The sequence below is a fragment of the Delphinapterus leucas genome, chromosome 8, assembly GCF_059928025.1.
Source record: "Delphinapterus leucas isolate spDelLeu-1000000601 "Yukka" chromosome 8, BTC_Dleu_Yukka2, whole genome shotgun sequence".
NCBI lineage: Eukaryota > Metazoa > Chordata > Mammalia > Artiodactyla > Monodontidae > Delphinapterus > Delphinapterus leucas.
Window position 1 is genome coordinate 108505130 of NC_143136.1, and position 19329 is coordinate 108524458.

Genomic DNA, 19329 nt, shown 5'->3' on the forward strand with positions numbered 1-19329 from the left:
GCTGTGCTGCCATAGGCTTTCTGCTACCACTGGGTGGGGGGCTAGAGTCAGGAATCACCACTTGGTCTCTGCTGGCACCATGGCTAGAGGGAAAGCAATCCAGTCTGGACCACCTGCTGCTCCTGGGTGCAGGGGAACTCTCTCTATTCATTCTCCACTGACCACATGTTGGCCCAAGTGCCATATCTGGGCTGCCCTGAGTTGTCTGCTACCATCAAATAGCCAGTCTGCCTTCCATCTTTAAGTCCTTTTTTGGACTAAATGTTTGTGTCATCCCAAAATTCATATGTTGAAGTCCTAATCCCCAATATGATGGTGTTTGGAGGTGGGGCTTTTAGGAGGTGATTGGGTTTAGATGAGGTCATGAGGGTGGGTCTCCCATAATGGGATTAGTGCCCTTATAAGACCAGGAGGAGGGACTTCCCTGGTGGTCCAGTGGTTGGGACTCCGTGCTCCCAATGCAGGGGGCCTGGGTTTGATCCCTGGTTGGGGAACTAGATCCTGCATGCTGCAACTAAGAGCCCTCATGCCTCAACTAAAAATCCTGCATGGCACAATGAAGATCCTGCGTGCCACAACGAAGACCTGGCACAGCCAAATAAATAAATTAAATAAATAGTTAAAAAAAAAAAAAACAGGAGAAGGTAACAGAGCTTGCTCTTGCTCTCTCATTCTCATTCTCTCTCTTTCTCTCTCTCTCTCTCTCTCTCCACCAGCTCTCACCAGACACTGAATCTGTCAGTACCTTGATCTTGGACTTCCCAGCCTCCAGAACCGTGACAAATAAATGTCTGTTGTTTAAGCCACCCCATGTATGGTATTCTGTTATAAGAGCCCAAGCTAAGACAGTCCTTTTATGATTGTCAATTGTATTATGTTCAGGGTTTTAGTTGTACTTAGTGGAAGGAACAGGGAAAAATGGTGTCTACATCATCTTGTTTGGAACCCTGTTGCAGCTTCTTTAAAAGAGCAGAAGTTTTTGCTTTTTATAACATCTGATTTATGGATTTTTTTTTCTGTTATAGTTCATGTTCTTTGTGTCTTTTTTTTTTTTTTTTTTTTTGCGGTACATGGGCCTCTCACTGTTGTGGCCTCTCCCGTTGCGGAGCACAGGCTCCGGACGCGCAGGCTCAGCGGCCATGGTTCACGGGCCCAGCCGCTCCGTGGCATGTGGGATCTTCCTGGACCGGGGCACAAACCCGTGTCCCCTGCATCGGCAGGTGGACTCTCAACCACTGTGCCACCAGGGAAGCCCCCTCTTTGTGTCATTTTTAAGGCATTTTTGCCAAACTGAAGATCACTGTATTAGTTATCTATTGCTGCATAATAAATTATCCCCAAATTTAGCAGCTTAAAAAACAAACATTTGTTATTTTCACATGAGTCAGGAATTTGGGAGCAGCTTGGCTGGATAGTTCTAGCTCAGTCTCTTATGAGGCTGCAGGCATCTTAAGACTCAAAATGAGTATCTGCTTCAGAGGTCACACATGACTGATGGCAGGCCTTCTGTTCCTCACCATATGGGCCTCTCCTAATAACATAGCAGCTGGCTGCCCCCAAAGTGAATAATGAGAGGGAGGGAGGGAGGGAGAGAGGGAGGATTGGAGGGAGAGTGAGCAAACCAGCCCAAGGTGGAAGCTGCAGTCTTTTAATAGCCTAATCTTGGAAGTGATAGCCCATTACTTCTGCCAAATTCTATTTGCTAGAGCTGAATTAAGTCTGTCCCACATTCAGGGGGAGGGAAATTAAGCTCCACATCTTGAAAGAAGGAATATCAGAGAATTTGTGAACATCTCTTTTAAAACCACCACGGTCACTTAGTTTTCCTCCTATGTTTTCTTCTAGAAGTTTTATACTTTAAGCTCTTACATCTATGTTCCATTCCAAGTTAATTTTTTTATGATGTGAGGTAAAGATCAGGATGTTTTGTTTTGCATATTGCTATTTGTTGAAAAGTTTACCTTGTCTCCATTGAATTGCCTTGGCACCTTTATTGATAATTAATTGACCATGTATATGCGGGTCTATTTCTGTACTCCCTATTTTGTTCCATTCATCGATATGTCCACCCATATCACCCTGTGTTGATTTCTGTGGCTTTCTAATGTCTTGAAACCAGGTAACGTAAGTCTTTTTTTCAGAGTTATTTTGTCTATTTTAGGTTTTTTGCATTTCCATATACATTTTAGAGTCAACTTGTTAATTTCTACAAAAATGCTTGCTGGGATTTTGATTAGGACAGCATTCACCTTTGATCAAGTTGGGGAGAAATGACATCTTAACAATACTGTCTTCCAACCAATGAACACAGTTTCTCTCCATTTATTTAGGTCTTCTTTAATTTAGCTCAGCAATGTTTTGTACCTTACGGTGTGTGGGTCCTGCACATCTTTTCATATCAGTGGGGATTGGAGGCACGAAGAGGCAGGGCTGGAGAGCCAGGCGTGCCTCTTGAGGATGGAGGTTTGGGCTGTAAAAATTCTTTCCCTCTCTGGTCCAGCCCAATGGCGGGTGTTTAACAATGGATATGAATGGACCAACACATAGAAAATGTGCTGTATTACATATCTGTATGGTGTTTTACATTACATTCTTCTTAAATTTTAATTTTGAAATATGTCCTATACAAATAAGAGTGTATAAAAAACACATCTGTTCGGTTTAAAGATTCAAAATAAAATATATCTCACCTAGGTTGAGAAGGAAAACATTACAGGTACTTTAGAAGCAACTCCTCCCCTCCCTCCCATCCCACATGCCTCTCTCTAATCATAGCCCCCTCTCTCCCTACTAGAGGTTATTATATTTCTAAAATTTGTATTAATCATTCCCTTACTCTTCTTAATAGTTTTCCCTCCTGCATATTTAATTTAAAGCAATGTATTAGGTCAGGCCATATAAAATTGAGTATAGGCTATCCACTCCCTCTCCAGTAAGGCCATTTGGGTTATTTCCGGTTTTTTACTATTACAAACATCGCTACCACAAACATTCTTTTACATGGGTCCTGGTGCACATGTGGTTGCATTCCATTTAGGTACATATATGAAGAGTGGAATCCTGGGCGGTGGGGAGGCACCTTTGTTATACGTCCACCTTTATTAGATGCCAAGCTGTATTCCAAAGTGATTGCTCCATTTCACAATTCCACTAGCCGTGCATGAAAGTTCTTTTTTTTCCTAACACTCCATATTGACAGAAATTTTAATTTTTGCTAATCTAATGAGTGTGATATTGAATATCATTGTTTTAATTTATGTTTCTTTGAAAATAAATGAGGCTGGACATCTTCTCACACATTTACTGGCCCTCCTGGTTCCTTTCCTAGGAAGTAGGAAATATTAGGATTTAAGCTGTTGAGTTGTGTCTTTTTCTTCTTGGTTCATAGAGTTAAATACACACACACACACACACACACACACACTAGGTTGAAATCATTTTTCAAGTATATGTATTGCAAATATCTTTTTCTTTTCTCCAGTTTGCCTCTTTCTTTTCATTTTCTTTACAGTGTCTTTTAAAGACCAGAACTTCTTAATTTTAATGTAGACAAGCTTTAAATATCAATCTCTTCCTTTTTGTTTACACTCTTTTTTATCTTGTTTAAGAAATCTTTCCCTGCTCCAAGGTCGTAAAGATTCTCCTGTGTACACCCTTTTAAGTTTCATTGGTATGCTTTCCATATTGATATTTGGAGATTTGCACACCCTTCAAGTGTTTCCACTGCCCCCTCACCCCTCTTACAACACCTCTGCGTGGTCGGACAAACGGCTTTGTTGTACGGGTGAAATGAGGCCAGGGAGCAGCCCCCTGTCCCTCCCCCATGGGCCAGAGATGCTGCAGCAGGCTGGGCCACGGGCGTGGCGTGGGAAAGCGCAACCACATGGACCGGCAGGTGGCGCCCGCGCCCCTGCACCGCCCGCCCCCTCCCACGAGCGCCCTGCAGCTGCTTCTTGCTTTGTCGTCTTGGGCTCTGCCTCCCATTTCCCTGCCCTAGGCTTTTATGAAGATTAAAGATGATCTGGAGCTGGAGGAGCCTTCTTCCTTCAGAGCATCTGGTTCTCTGCAGTCCCCACCACTCCCTACTGCCTTATGCTCAGCTCTGCCCTCATTTACCCAACTCACCAGGCATCTGGATATATCTGAGTTTGCGATCCCCTTTTCAGACTTTAGCGCTCCTAGATGGAGAGGAATGCACGACTTCCTCTGAAAGCAAACCACTGCTTTAAAAAGTTTATTCTGGTGATACCTATGTAGTTTAGAAAGTCTGAAGGGTGCAGAAAAACAAGAAAAGCAGTCTATATTCTCACTTCAAAAGTCAATACTGTTAATATTGCTTGTGTATCTTTTGTCTTCATTCTGTGTAGTCTGTTCTTTTAAAAGCCTTTATAGAGCATCTTCTTAAGACCCATCCGGGTCTCCAGCCCTGGATGGCTCCCGAGACTGCAGAGGCCGCAGACCCGGGGCCGGTCCCGGCTTGTGGGGACGCCGCAGTGGACCACACCTGGCTCGTTGCCAGAGAGTCCGGTCTTGGTTTCTGTGTCACGTGGCCCAGGATGGGCTGCCCGCGGTCCCCGCGGTCCGTCAGGGTCCGCCCCCGGCGGTGTCCGAGGACGGTCGTGTTCCCACCACCCGGACCCCTTCTGGCCCCAGCGCGCGCGGGGACAAGCCGCGCACAGATGGGGTCCCGGGAGCAGGGCCCACGGCGCCTGTGCTCTATGCTAGCGACGTTCCCCGAGCCAGGCTCCTACCTGGGTAGCCGACGTCCCAGCCCAGGACCCGCCTCTGTTTCCTGACCTTACCTGATTCTTGCGGGCACTGGCGGAGCGGGGAGTGGCGGGGGAGTCCGGAGCCGGCGCGAGGCAGGAGCTGCTGGGCTGCGCATGTTCAGTTCCGGGAGCACGCAGCGCCCTCTGGTGGACATGGGGGGAGCTGCTGGCTCGAGGCCTCCACACCAGGTCATGCTGCGGCGCTTTCCCTGTCTTCGCGAAGATAGGTTTTAGTACCCACTCGAAAGATGGGTTTTAGAAGTCACCGTGGGCCAGGCGGCGTACAATCTGATTGCGAGGATTGGAAAGCTGGGCAGCGCCCAGCAAGCCCACGTACCCAGTCAGTAACCAATGGCAGTTATGTAAAAATGAACTAAAAATAGTTTCTTAAAATTCATGTGTACAGCTTTCAGACAGCTACTAAGTTATTAGCATATACATACTTGTTAAGTGTTTGGACCTGACTACTTAATAAATGGACCCCTTAGGGGCTTCCCTGGTGGCGCAGTGGTTGAGAGTCCGCCTGCCAATGCAGGGGACGCAGGTTCGTGCCCCGGTCCGGGAGGATCCCACATGCCGCGGAGCGGCTGGGCCCGTGAACCATGGCCGCTGGGCTTGCGCGTCCGGAGCCTGTGCTCCACAACGGGAGAGGCCGCAACAGTGAGAGGCCCGTGTACCGCAAAAAAAAAAAAAAAAAAGAAAGAAAAAGAAAAAATAGACCCCTTAGGTGTTTCTGAGACGCCAAGGGCTGTCTGATCTGAGAGGGTTTAGGGACACCTGTTTTAGATGGTTCTGCCTCTAACAATTAACACCTGCCCTCAGGTCAGGTGGCTACAGGTGTGTATGGTTTGGCAGCTCCCTCTGGACAAACAGGACATCAGAGGGGCCTGGGTATGGGGGGAGGGGAAGGGCAGGGGTGGAGGCCCAAGCTGCCCTTGTCCCCTGGACCACTGATGGGCAGTGTTTCTTCTCTGAGAGCAAAACCATACAGGGGAATTTGGGAGTGATTTTTATCTACACCTAGTGGTGTTGATCAGCTAATGAAGTGTAGTTGGGCCTGAGGAAAGTTGGAGAAACAATGGGATGTGGTTTTGCAGAAGGCTTTGCACAAAGCTATGTGGAGCATGTTGGGGGCTGGGGCAGGCTGGTCCCCATGCAGCCATGACAGCCCTGCACACTGCGGGCCTGTGTCCACAGCAAGAAAACGCACAGATCTTCCTGGACATTAGACCTCCTGGAAAGCAGTTGAGCAACATCTATTAAAATTTAAAATACATCAGGCCCAGGACTTCCCTGGCAGTCCACCAGTTAAGACTTCCCCTTCTAATGTAGGGGATGCGGTTTCAATCCCTGGTTGAGGAGCTAAGATCCCACATACCTCTTGGCCAAAAACCTAAAACATGAAACAGAAGCAATGTTGTAACAAATTCAATAAAGACTTCAAATGGTCCACATCAAAAAAATCTTTAAAAAGAAAAAAAATGCACCAGGCCACTCTGGGCCACTGTAATAGAAATAAACACAGTGGGTGAGGCTGTGCGTACAGGGAAGGTATGCTCATCCACCTATGGAACATAAGGCAGCCGCAAAGAAGATCCAGCAAATGCTTGAGCAGAAGGTTTCATTGAGTGAGAAATGAGATATCATTGAGTGAGAAAATCAAGATGCAGAAAAGCGTGAAACGGGATCCCTCTTTGTAAAGCCAACTAGCCAACACCCTTTATCCATACAGATACCTAGATGTACGTATGTATTAAAATGCATCTATATGCTTGGTTATTAATACATACGAATATGGAGGGACATATGGAGAATATATGGAACCTAATATGTGGAAATTAGGTTATAATATAGGATATGTGGGAGACAAGATGGGAGATGAGGGCTGTATGGAGCCAAGCAAAGAAGAAAAAAAAAAAGGATTAAAATAAAGGAAACCGGGCTTCCCTGGTGGCGCAGTGGTTGGGAGTCCGCCTGCCGATGCAGGGGACGCGGGTTCGTGCCCCGGTCCGGGAAGATCCCACATGCCGTGGAGCGGCTGGGCCCATGAGCCATGGCCGCTGAGCCTGTGCGTCCGGAGCCTGTGCTCCGCAACGGGAGAGGCCACAGCAGTGAGAGGCCCGCGTACCGCAAAAAAAAGAAAAATAAAATAAAATAAAATAAAGGAAACCCATTCTCACGCATTTCTATAAAGTGTTACGCACACATAAATATATGTACACACATACACATACAGACAGGCATTTTTATGTAATTAAAGGTGTGCTTACCATACGAACACGGCGGAATAGCAGAATGGGCCTATCGGCAGGCCTGATGCAAGTGGTGTGAAACAACTGCATATCGTGCTCATAGAATCTGTGGGTCAGGCGCTTGGGAAAGGCTCAGCTGGGCATTTTCCACTTGGTGTCAGAGGTCGTAGGTCAGCTGGGGCCACAGTCATCTACAGGCTCACTGGGCTGGAGGATCCCCATCCCACGTGGTGTCCTCATATGGCTGGCAGCGCAGGCCTGGATGCTGGCTGGGGTCCTTGGTCTTTCTAAGTGGGCTGCTCCACGGGGCTACTTGGGTGTCTTCATGGCAACATGTAGGGCGGTTCCAGATGAACCCTTGCAGCAGGAAAGCAGCCATAGATAAAAGTGAATGAGTATGAGTGATTGTGTTCCAGTACACTGTATTTAACTAATAGGCTGTGGGCCAGATTTGGCCTGTGGGCTATAGTTTGCTGACCCCTGACATGCGGCCTTGTAGGCCATGCTTAATACTTGGGCTTTTCCCCAGAGGGAGCCACCAGAGGATCTTGAGCGGGGAAGTAAACGGGTATGGTTCAGTTTGCTGCTGTGTGGAGGACACGTGGAGGGTCCAGAGGGAAGCCAGTAGCCCAGGGAGGAGGTTCTTGCTGTGATCAAGGGGACCGGGGTGGTGGTGATGGGGATGAGAAGGGATTAGATGTGCTTTGAGGGTAGACACAACTCGGTTGATTGACTAATCCACTTAGAAAAAAACACAAATCAAGAGCCCTCGTTAGCACTTGGCCCTGTGTGGCCATCCCGAGCTCGGGGCTGCTGGCCAGGAAGCTCGTGGGCCAAGGTTGAGTTGGCCTCTCTGGGGTGTGACAGGGCAGCTGTGGCTGGCGATGCAGTGCGTCCCTCCTTCAGAAGTGGAGCCATCTCTGCCTGAGAGGGAGGCCGAGTGTGCGTGTGGGGAGGGGCCCCAGGACACTTGAGTGCCGAGCACTGGCCTCCCAGGAAGCTGTCTGGCTGCCAGTTGAATGTATGGAAATACATAGAGCCCAGGAAGCTGGGTGGCCACTCCTGCAGGGACTGGCTGTCTGTGGACCCCGGAGCACAGTGGCAGGGCTGCTCACAGCTGGCTGATTCCTAACCCTCGGGCACTGTGCTGTGAAAAGGAATATGTAAACACATAAATAAAAATGAAGTTGTGGGTTTTTTGATTCAAGCTAGTGATTCATGTTCTACAATTGTTGGTCAGTGTTATGTTGGGGTTTTTGTTTTTTTTTTTTTTTTTTTTTGCGGTACGCGGGCCTCTCACTGTTGTGGCCTCTCCCGTTGCAGAGCACAGGCTCCGGACGCGCAGGCTCAGCGGCCATGTCTCACGGGCCCAGCCGCTCCGCGGCATGTGGGATCTTCCCGGACCGGGGCACGAACCCGTGTCCCCTGCATCGGCAGGTGGACTCTCAACCACTGCACCACCAGGGAAGCCCCAGTGTTATGTTTAAACAAAGCTGCGGATCCAACGTTTTTTCCCAGCTTCTTCTCCCAAAAATTTTCTAACATGTATAAAAGTTGAAAAAATAATTAGATGAACACCCATACACCTACTACCTAGATTCAACACTTAGCTTTTGCTCCACTCAGGGCACACCTGACTTGTCATTTTTTCCATAATAAATCTTTCTCACTCCTCCGTCTGCCTTTGAGTCTTTACGAAAACGCACCTGATGGTGACTAATTCCTCTGCTACCTCTGAATAAAGGAACTTCACCTGTTCTCATTTGAATGGTCTCTGTTTACTTCCACGATGGGATTATAATTTCTTTCTGGGTGAAATTTATTAGGTAAATCTACCTTTTAAAACCAGAGAAGAAATGGTTTTAAAAATTGGACCCAGGGGCCTGGAAGACGTACAGATATTGTGGTGGGAGGCTTGATTTGGGGCTGGCGGTGCTGGTGAGGCCCCACTGTGTCAGGCCAGCAGGCAGGAGGGGCAGCCCCACCGGGAGGAGCGTGAACGAGGCTGTGCCCTGGGGACACCTCACTCACCGACAGGCCAGCCACCCCAGCTGTCCAGAGCTCAGGCTGCACAGGCACTGTCTCAGTCTGCTAGGGCTGCTAACAAAAATGCCACAGACTGGGCGTGGCTTAAGCGGCAGAAATTTCTTTCTCATAGTTCTGGAGGCTGAAAGTCCAAGATCAAGGGGTCTGCAGGTTTGGTTTCTCCTGAGGCCTCTCCCCTTGGCTTACAGACGGCCACCTTCTTGCTGTGTCCTCACTTGGCCTTTTCTCTGTGGGTGCACATCCCTGGCATCTCTTCCTCTTCCTATAAGGACACCAGTCCTATTGAATTAGGCCCCTACCTGTATGACCTCATAACCTCCTTAAATGTTGTTTTCCAAATACAGTCAGTTTGGGGGTTAGGGTTTCAACATATAAATTTGGGCAGGGTGGAGGGGGCAACACAATTTGTTCTATAACAGGTACCAAGGGTGGAGAGCTGCCTTCTGTTAGAGGTGAGGGTAGGAGACACTTGCCCTGTTTGGAGTCTTGTCACTCACTGGTTTATTCTCTGCTACATCCTAGTTAGCAGGCTATCCCGCTGCCTGGAGTGGTTGACTCCTCCCTCTGGTCCTGAGTGGAGGTGACATGCTGTACAACACGTATTCTTACTTTAAGTTCCTGGTGAGCTTCCTGGAGACAGCAAATCCCTGAGGTTTATGCACATTTTGTGTGTATGTGTGTCTGTGACTTTTGCGTTTTCCAGGGAGAAGATCAACTGCTTTCACTTGATTCCCTGGGGCGTCTGTGTCCAAAAGCTGATAAAGATTGTGGCTCCAGGCATTAGGGGGCCTGGGCCTTGATCTGGGCTCAGTGTGAAGCTCTGAGGGGCAAGGCTGTGCACGTGGTCTTCAGGACGCTGTGGGCTGCACAGAACCTCCGTGCTATGCTGCAGCAATGCCAGAAACTTGGCAGGATGTGACGGACAAGGTCCTTTGAAGTCCATGGTCTTGTTTGATTCTCACAACAATTTGGGGATCAGGCAGGTGTTGTTTCTAAGAGACACATTTCCGAGGCTCTCAGAGGTTGTAACTGGTCCGGGGTCATTCCTCCAGGAGCCAAGATCCATGTCCCACACTGTATATCACTCTAAAGAACAAATCTGTTTTTCTGGCTGGCAGGTGTAGCCTAGATTTCAAGGCATGAGTTAGAACTCATGAGCGCAATTCTATTGTATCTCATAAGTCTCTTTGCTTTGGTCCATTTCTCACCAGAGTCCAAAGCTCAGCCACCTAGACCATTATGCCCACACTTTCAAGCCAAGAAAGAAGCAACAATTCTCAACCTTGGCAGCCCTGGGGGGATTACATCTTTTTTTTTTCTTTAACATCTTTATTGGAGTATAATTTCTTTACAATGGTGTGTTAGTTTCTGCTTTATAACAAAGTGAACCAGTTATAAATATACATATATCCCCATATCTCCTCCCTCTGGGATTACATCTTATTTGAAGAACAGGGTGCTGGGGCCCAACCTAAACCCTGGGCACCCCTACTTTTATAAGGTCACTAGATGACTCTGAAGGACAATGAGAATTAGACCTGATGATTTAGAGAAATTTTGAAACAGAATGAAAAACACAAGGGTAATTGGTGAGTTTGCTAACTGATCTTTATATATCAGTTTGGATTCAGCCATGAACGACGGAGGCTTATACAAGATGGAAGTTTATTTCTGTCTTATATAGAAGAAGTCTGGAAGTAGACAGTTTTAGGGCCAGTATGGCGCCCTCATGATGTTTCAGGCTTCTTCTCTCTGTGGCTTCCGTTCCCAATATCACTTCATCGTCTGAGATGACTGTTAGGGCGCTGACCATCATGTCTATGTTCTATGCACAACCCTTCTAGACGAAAGAAAGGTGAAAGGCATGCTCTGTCCTTTTTAAGGAGGCTTCCTGGAAGCCTTATATATAACATTTAATTGTCCAAAAGTCTCAAAAAAAAAAGCAGTAACTACAAAACAAACAAAAAATTAATAACTTAGACTTTATTAAAATTGAGAACTTGTCTTCATCAAAAGAGTAAACAGTCAAGCCAAAGGCTGGGAGAAGATATCCAGGATACATACATTTGACGATGGATTCCTGTCAAGAAGACATAAATAACCTCTACAAATTAATAAGAAAAAGACAACCCAATTTTAACAAATGAGCAAAAGAGACATTTTACAAAAGAAGATTTCCAAATGACCCATAAGCATACGAAAAGGTACACCACATCATTACTTATCTGGGTAATAAAAATTAAAAACCACAGGAGATACCACTACTCAACTGCTAAAATGATGAAAATTGAAAAGATTGACATCAACAAAGGTTGGCAAGGAGGTGGAGCCTGTGGGGGAAATTAGTTCAAACACATTGAAAAACTGGAAGTTGGTTATAATGTTAAAATGCACTCTTACATGACTCAAGAGAAATATTCACCCAAGAGAAATAAAAACATCTCCACATAAGTAATTTAATAGCAAGTGTATTTATAAACAGTTAAAACTTAGAAACAACCCAATAACCCACAACAGGAGAATGGATAAAGGAATTACGTACATTCACCTGTCGCTGATCTAAAAGCACAGAAGTGCCTTGCCGTAGGCCAGGCTCTCACCAAGCCCCGCTAGGAGCACAGGCTGCCTCTGTGGGTCTGACCTGGCATCTGGTGGCAGCACCCTGGCCGGCAGAGTTGGGAGTAAAGGGAGCTCAGAACTGGGGAGGACGCAAGCCTGCAGCCGCCAGTGACCCCTCCTCCTGGGAGACTGGACTCAACTGCCAGTGTCTGTGAGGAGTTGCACGTTAACACACATGGTGTATAGTGTGTATAGCACGCAGCACACATAACGTGTCGTACGCAGTGCAAAACATGCATAACAGCACATGCACATGTATGACGTAACACATGACATGCCACTACTATATATAAAATAGATAACTAATAAAGACCTACCATAAAGCAGAGGGAACTCTGCTCAGTACTCTGTAATGGCCTATATGGGAAAAGAATCTAAAGAAGAGTGGATGTACGTATATGTATAACTGAGTCACTTTGCTGTACACCTGAAACTAACGCGACATTGTAAATCAACTCTACTCCAATAAAAATTATAGAAAACATAGCATGCAACACATACTGTAGACATGCATAATGTGCAGTACAGCATGTGCATGTGTATAGTACACACACGACATGTAACATAGGGAGTATAACGTAGAGCATGTAATATAGAGCATGTAACACAGTGAACAATATTACAGCATGAAACATACATAGCAATAATGTGTATATAACATGTAATATATATAACACACAATACAGTACCTGCTGTGCAGCACACACAGTGTATAGCATGCCTAGTGTGTAACAGATGCCATGCAACATACATCACACATAGCATGCACACACGTTTAACATGTGACGCAGAGAGCGCCTAATATGTATAGCCCATGGCACATGCAGCATGTAACATATACAGCATGAAGCACACAGGGCAAGGCACCTCTCCCGGGGGTCTGGCCTTAGTGGGAATCACTTTGCTGGTGGGTAACTAGGCTCGTTTTGCCCCGCCCCTCACCCTCTACCCATTATTTCCTTCTTCTGCCCTGGCCAGAACACGCTGGGATAAAGCAGAGGGCCTTTGTAACGTGGCTACAACCAGAGGACGTTCTTCTGTACTAGTCCCTGGAGCCACGTGAAGCGGTCACTCTCAACAATGCCAGACCTCCAGCTGCCTTGCAGGCCCGACCCCCAGGCTGGCCCCCTTCCCTCCGTCCCCTTGTGGCTCCATGAAGGGAGAAGCAACGTGGAGAGAGGCCTTCTGGTGACAGCCCTGGAAGCAGGGTCTCTGGGCTCGTGTTCCCCAGAAGCAGGCCTGGAGCAAGAGATCAGATGCGAGCAGCGTGGTCAGGAGGTGTTTGCAGGAAGCTCCAGTGTGTGAACGAGAATGTGGAGAGGACAGCAGATGGTGCTTATGGAGCAGGGCCCGATGGGCAAGGTGGGTCCATCCCCGGGACGCCTGGAGAATTATCCTCTCTGTCCTGGAGCCATTTGTTGTCCAGCTGCAAACAGCATCTCACAGGGAGTTCCGGGCAGCCACTACCTACCTGCATCTCAGATCAAATCTGACCCCTTATCTTATGGTGGAAGCACATGCACGATGAGAAGCAGCATTTTGCCCCAAAGCTGGCAAGCAGAGGATCTGGGGGTAGAAATTCCACACTGGTTCCTAGGCTGGTGAGTTCAGGACCAGAGTGATGGTCAAGGGTGGGTATGGAAGGGAGCATGTGAGGACTGGCTGGGGGCTGGGGGAGCACACCCACGGGGGCCCCTTCCCTCCCAACCCACTAGCATGTGGGCTGAGATGGAGCTGAGGGGTGAGCCCGTGGTGTCCACATCCTGTCTCAATACCCCTCCTGTCACTTGACCCCATAGGGCGAGGCCCCAGAGTGGGCCGGGGCCCACGCAGGGAAGCCAGCCGCGTGCAGCTCACACAGCCTGCCCAGGGACGGACGCCCAGCGAGCTGAAAGAAGAACCAAAGAGGTGACTGCAGAGGAAAGGATGGTGCCGGTTCTGCTTCTGGCCTGGGCCCGCAGACGGGTGGAGCTGGCCTTGGGAGGGAGTCAGGTCTCTCTCGTGCTCGGGAAAGTCAGAAATACTCAGTTCAGGAGGGCCTGGGCCAAGCTTGCTGTGGGTGCCGTCCTGAGTTGGGGGCAGCGAGGACGCCGGATGGTCATTGTTCTGTCCTCACGTCCACTTTCTCAGTGACTGTGCCTGAGGTCTTTCTGTGTGGAGCCCCCCTGACACTGACCAGAGGAAACACTGATGCCTGTTCTAAGAATAACCACACCCAAAGGCAGCTTGGTTACAACAGGAGTCTTTTAGACAGGAAGCTTCTGCTCCTGGGAATAGAGAGGAGACATACTTTTTCCTCTTCCTCCTGCTGAGTTAAACCACCTCTCTCTCTATGTATCTATACAGGAGACTTAGCTACATAGTATATATAACATATATTATCTATTTTCTATCTATTATCTGTCATCCGTCTATCTATCATCTATCTATGTATGTATCTATCACCTGTCTATCATCTATAATCTATCTACTCTATCATCTATCTAATCCATCTATCATCTATCATCTATGTATCTATCCTTGTAACCATCTATCTATCATCTATCAATCTACTCTATCATCTATCTATCAACTTTATCTATCTACCTATCATCTATCTATCTAATCTATCATCTATCTATCATCTTTATCTACCTAGGCTCTAGAAGGCAAAGAAGAAACACACCAACTAGGGACTCTGAGACCAAAGCAATGACATGTTAGTAGTTGCTGAGTTTTCTTTTTGCCTCACGTATCCCAGAGATGGCGCAGAAGCGGCCCTGAACCCAGAGGCGCCGGTGGGCATAGGCAGCAGAGCCCCAGGGAAGCCTGCTGTCTTAGCCCAAAGACTAGCAAAGGGGCGGCCTAGCAGAGTGGAAAACGCTTAGGCAGTAACCACCCTGCTGCAGCCAGTCAGCACAGAAAAACCTGTGGCCCTGCTCCCACCCCCAGTGGCAAAGGCCCAGTGGGGCTCCTAGACTATCCGTGGGCCCAGCGTCCCTGCTGGGGTGGAGGTGTCAGGGAAGGCCTTTACCCCGTTGGCTGGTAATAAGGCCCCCACGAGGGTCAGCAGTGAGGAGCCCCACTTCGGGTGATGAGAGAGGCCAGTGGGGAACCTGCTTTCTACCTCCACTTGGGCTCCAGTGAAGGGGACAAACAAACGTGTGGGAAGGCTGGGTCCACACTGGGGACCGTCACGACTGCTCCATGTTCATCCAGCAAAATGACACGAAGCAAAAGCTCCAAGCCCCGCATCCCTCAGTCCCACGTCTCCGCCAGGAGTTCTTCTTGGGCCTGGCTGTCTCCCTGGGTCCCTCCCTGCATCAGGAGCTTGAAGCCAGCCCGAGTTCCCGAGCTTCTGTGCCTGCCTTGCATGCAGGCTTTTCACAATGATGATTTTGTTTTGAGAGACAGAAAACCATACAGAAAGTACAGAAAATAACACGACAACCTCCGCCCACATACCCACCACCCAGAAGTGACAGTTGTTACTCTTTGATGTGCCTTGTTTTCTAACTATAGCACGTAAAGTGTTACAGATAAAGTTGAAATTCCCTTATTCCTTTAGCCAAAGTCCCACCCGCTCCCTGCTCTGCCAACTCTGAGAAAAATCGCTGTTGTGAATTGAACATTTATCTTCCATTTCACTTTTGTTTTTATCTTCAGCCATCTATGTTTTAAAAAGGTAATTCATTCACATGTTTCAAAATTCAAAAGGTACAAAAGGGGGAATTCCCTGGTGGTCTAGTGGTTAAGACTCTGTCAGCCAGAGTTTCACGGTGTAGCCACGTGTCATTGTGAGGGGCTGGGAAGTGTGGTCTAGACCCTGGCTGGTTGTGCGGCCACTGATCCGCGGAGGCTCTCTTGCTAAGGAAGGACTGGGGGACAAGTATCAGGGGACAACCGGCAGGTTCTGCTGCAATGCCAGAGGTTTAAAATCCTTTGATGTGGACAAATCACTTCCTGTGTGGAGTGCCGGCTGGAAATGGGCAGAGAGTCCGGGCCAGGTCCCGTGCAGGACCTCTCAATGCGCTCTGGAAGCACGAGGGCAGACTGTGCGTTAAACATCTTTCCTAGAGAACAATGTGTGAACGGTACAACACGGCCTCTGCTGCACAGGAAGCCCTCTGGCCAGAGTCCCTTAGAGCACCCTGTGCGAGGCACCCCCCTCCTCGACGGCACTGCGGAAACACCAGGCTGACCTGTTCAGCGCACAATATTGTCTGGAGCCCCCGGGGCCTGAATACCGGCCTTGCAGCTTCTGCGGAAGGGTGACACAGGACAAAACAGCCTGTGGAGCCCCAGCTGCAAGGCTCCAGGCCTGCTCTCTTGAGTCTTGGAGAGGCTGTGTCTTGAATGCTTGGCTTTTTGTTTGCGAAAGAAGTGTTTTCCACAGTCCCTAGGCTTCCTTTTACGGAGAAATCCCAGGGTTTCGATGAGCCACAGAGTGGGGTGGGAGGATGGGGTCAGTGAGAACAGGCCCTTCAGAGGGAGAAGCTGCTGGGGGCCGGGGTTAGGGGGCCCCGCAGGCAGAGATGAAGGGAAGGTCTCAGTGCTCCTTGCCAGTGGCCTTGGCCAGGGTCAGACACTGGAAACAGTGTGGCTGGGCTGAGAGGGAAGCAGAAGGAAAAGGGACCGCATGTGGCCTGTTTGGGGCCTTGGAGCTGTTTGCAGGATGGGTCAGCTGCAGCGGAGTGGCAGGCTAACCGAGGCAGAGAGCTGGCCTCCTATGGCTGGTGGGCTGGGGGCACCTGTCTGGGGGGAGGTTAAGAACCTGCCGGTGTGTGTGGGGTTCCCCGTGGTGGTGAGACAGGTTGGGACCTGGGATCTGGGACCCTTTGCTGTAGTGCTTGTACCTAGACAAATGCCTCCGAGCAACAAAATACAAAGAAACTATAAGGGACTAAAAATAACTGCATGCCCGTGCAGTTGGGGCAAATTCTGGACAATAAGATACAAAAAGATCAAAAAACTCCCAGCTGCCACTTCTAAAGAGACAGGAGCAAAAGCAGGGTACTGAGCATGCCCCCTGCACTCAACACCACCAAAGGGGTGGGCAGACCACCTCAGCTACCCCTCCGGCCTGACCCCTGGACCCACCCCTACCCTCACCCCATATAAGGAACTAGCTTGCCCCTCACTTGGGCAGCAAGTGAGCAAGGGAAACTTTTGTGTGTTCTCGGGGTCCCCTGCTGCAGCAGGGGCCCCAGTAAAGCCTTGCCTGAATTTCTTGTCTGGTCTCTTAACAATTTCTATTGATTGAGGCGGCCAAGAACCCTGGTGAGTAACAGCAGGGTTGGAGGGCCAGCCCCCCTGGGAGACCTCTGTGCCTCATCCAAGCCAAGAGGACGATCCCAAGTTCCGACTGTCCTGGACACCCTGCAGTGGAGTCGGTGAGGACAGAGGCTGGGAGTCCTGGCCGGGGGCCCGATGGCCTTCTTGACTAGGTGGCAGGGGGACAAGGTGGGGGGGTGGCGTGTGAGTGCCCTGCCACCCATCACTGGGGAATAGGAATGTCCCGTATGCCCAGATGCCACCCAGAGGGGAGGGGAATCAGAGAAGGACTCCTAACACACTGGTTCTAACTGGGAGAGACTGTTAACTTGAAGGGACATATTTTAAAAATTCAATCACACTTCAGAGGGAATGGAAATTTAAAGTCAGGATATGAGCAATTTCTCTAAAAAGGGCATGTTTGGGGGCAAGTCTGGGCAGTGCTGTGTATTCAGACCCCTCCTCTGGGCCCGCCAGGAACCGGGGTCCCACCTGAAGCCTGGGCCAGGGGAGACGCCCCGGGACCGGGTGGGCTGGGCTGGGGGTGCAGGGAAGTGGGAGGCCCAGCAGGTATGGGGCCAGGAGGGTCTTGTCTTTGGCAGAGAGAGAGAAGGCAGCTGGGTGACCCAGCCGACTCCTAGGGGCGGGAAACCAGATGGCGCTGACCGGGGCCGGGGCGATGGACGAGGCTGGCAGGCGGGGGACCTGGAAATTTGTCACGATCCTTTGAGGGGAAGAAAGGAACAGGACAGTCCTTAGCTGTTTCCGCAGCGGAGGCTGAGGCCCACGTGGCTTGGCTCGTCGGGGGGCAGTGCGGTGGGTGAGGCTGAGCGGGTCGTGGGGAGCGTCCGGCCTCCCCAGCGGCGGCTCGGTGGTCAGGGCTGGAGACGAGATGAGGGCGTGGCTCGCTGTGGCCCCGCCCACACCCGCCGCCTTGTCCTCCGGAAGCAGGTGACCCCTTACAGCAGCCTTCCCGTTTCACAGAGAAGAGCCGACCCGGGACCGTGGGCCAGCTGGATTCCGAACCTGGCCTGACAACAGGCTGTACTCCCAGCGGCTCTGCCCGCTGCTGCACGTGGAGGGGAGCCCAGACCAGACCCCACGCCAAGGGCGAAGCCCTCCGCCCATCCCCACCCACCAGGGCAGGAGTCTGTGGGCAGGGGGCCTGGTCAGCCGGGGGTGCTGGGCCAAGGCTCCCAGGACCTGCACCCCGAATCTTCCCCAGGGCCTCCGGGGAGGAGGTCCCTGGGACCAGGTGCGTGTTCTGGAAGGAGAGTCTTGGGTTGGTGATGGCCCCCAGGGATCTCCCGTGCTCTGGGCTGGGAGCATGCTCCTCTCTGTGTCCCTGCCAAGGGCACCTGCCTGGGTGGGTGGGCAAGTCGGGACTGCCTTCCTTAGGAGGGACGTGGTGTGGAGCACTGAGGGGTCCCCAGCTCGCCTGAAGGTTGGGGCTGAGGATCCAGGGAAAGCACACAGGTGGCAGGCCCGCCGCTTGGGGCACGGCTGGCGTGAAGAGGAAACAGCAAGGGATGCAGGGGTGGGAGGCTGGGCTGCGGGGCAGCTGGTGGGGGGAGAGGAGGTGGGGTGGCAGGGGGAGACCGAGGAGGAGCAAGGTGAGGTGGGAGGGGCAGGGGATCAGAAAGGGTGGCCGGGCTGACAGGCTGGGCCGACGCAGGGGAGGCCTCAGCCAGTGCAGAAGACTCAGAAGTGACCTTCAACTTTAAACAGGAGAAGGCAGGCGAAAACCCCCATTTTGCGGGGAGGTGTTTTCAGGAATCACTCGGCCTTTGTCTTTTCACACACTGGCTCTGCGGGGCTGAATGGAGCCACTGCAGCGGGAGGACACGTTCCCCCTGGGTTTGCCGAGCAGGTAGCAGGCTGAGGCCCCACATGTGATGTCCAGGAGGGGCTGAGGCTGGGTCTGCACGGGGCGTCCGCTCCCCGTTCCTGCACGGCTCCGCTCCGGTAAGAGAGAGGACGCCTCCTCACAGACCCGGAGGGTCAAGTGCACGTTGGGTGGGGAAGCTCTGGTGACTAGGAAGCGGCCCCCTCTGCCCCCTGGCACGGCTGTGACTGCCCTTCCTCCTTTCTGCAGGCAGGGGATGGGGACGGATGGGGAGTTGGGCTGGATGCAGGAGCCTCCAGGTGGAGACCGTGGGAAGAGGAAGAAGAGACCCTCAGACCTTAGGGTCTGAACACAGCCTTTCCAGAGTCCTGTGTGCAACAGTGCCCACTGGAGGAAGTGCAGGGGCCGGTTCCTGAGGCCCCCGGCCCTCCACTCTCCAGCAACGGCCAGCCCGACCCGCGAGCACAACGGATCGGTTTCCATGAAGAAAAAGCGGTGAGACCCGTGATCACGTCAGGACCCAGACATCAACTGGGAGAGAGAA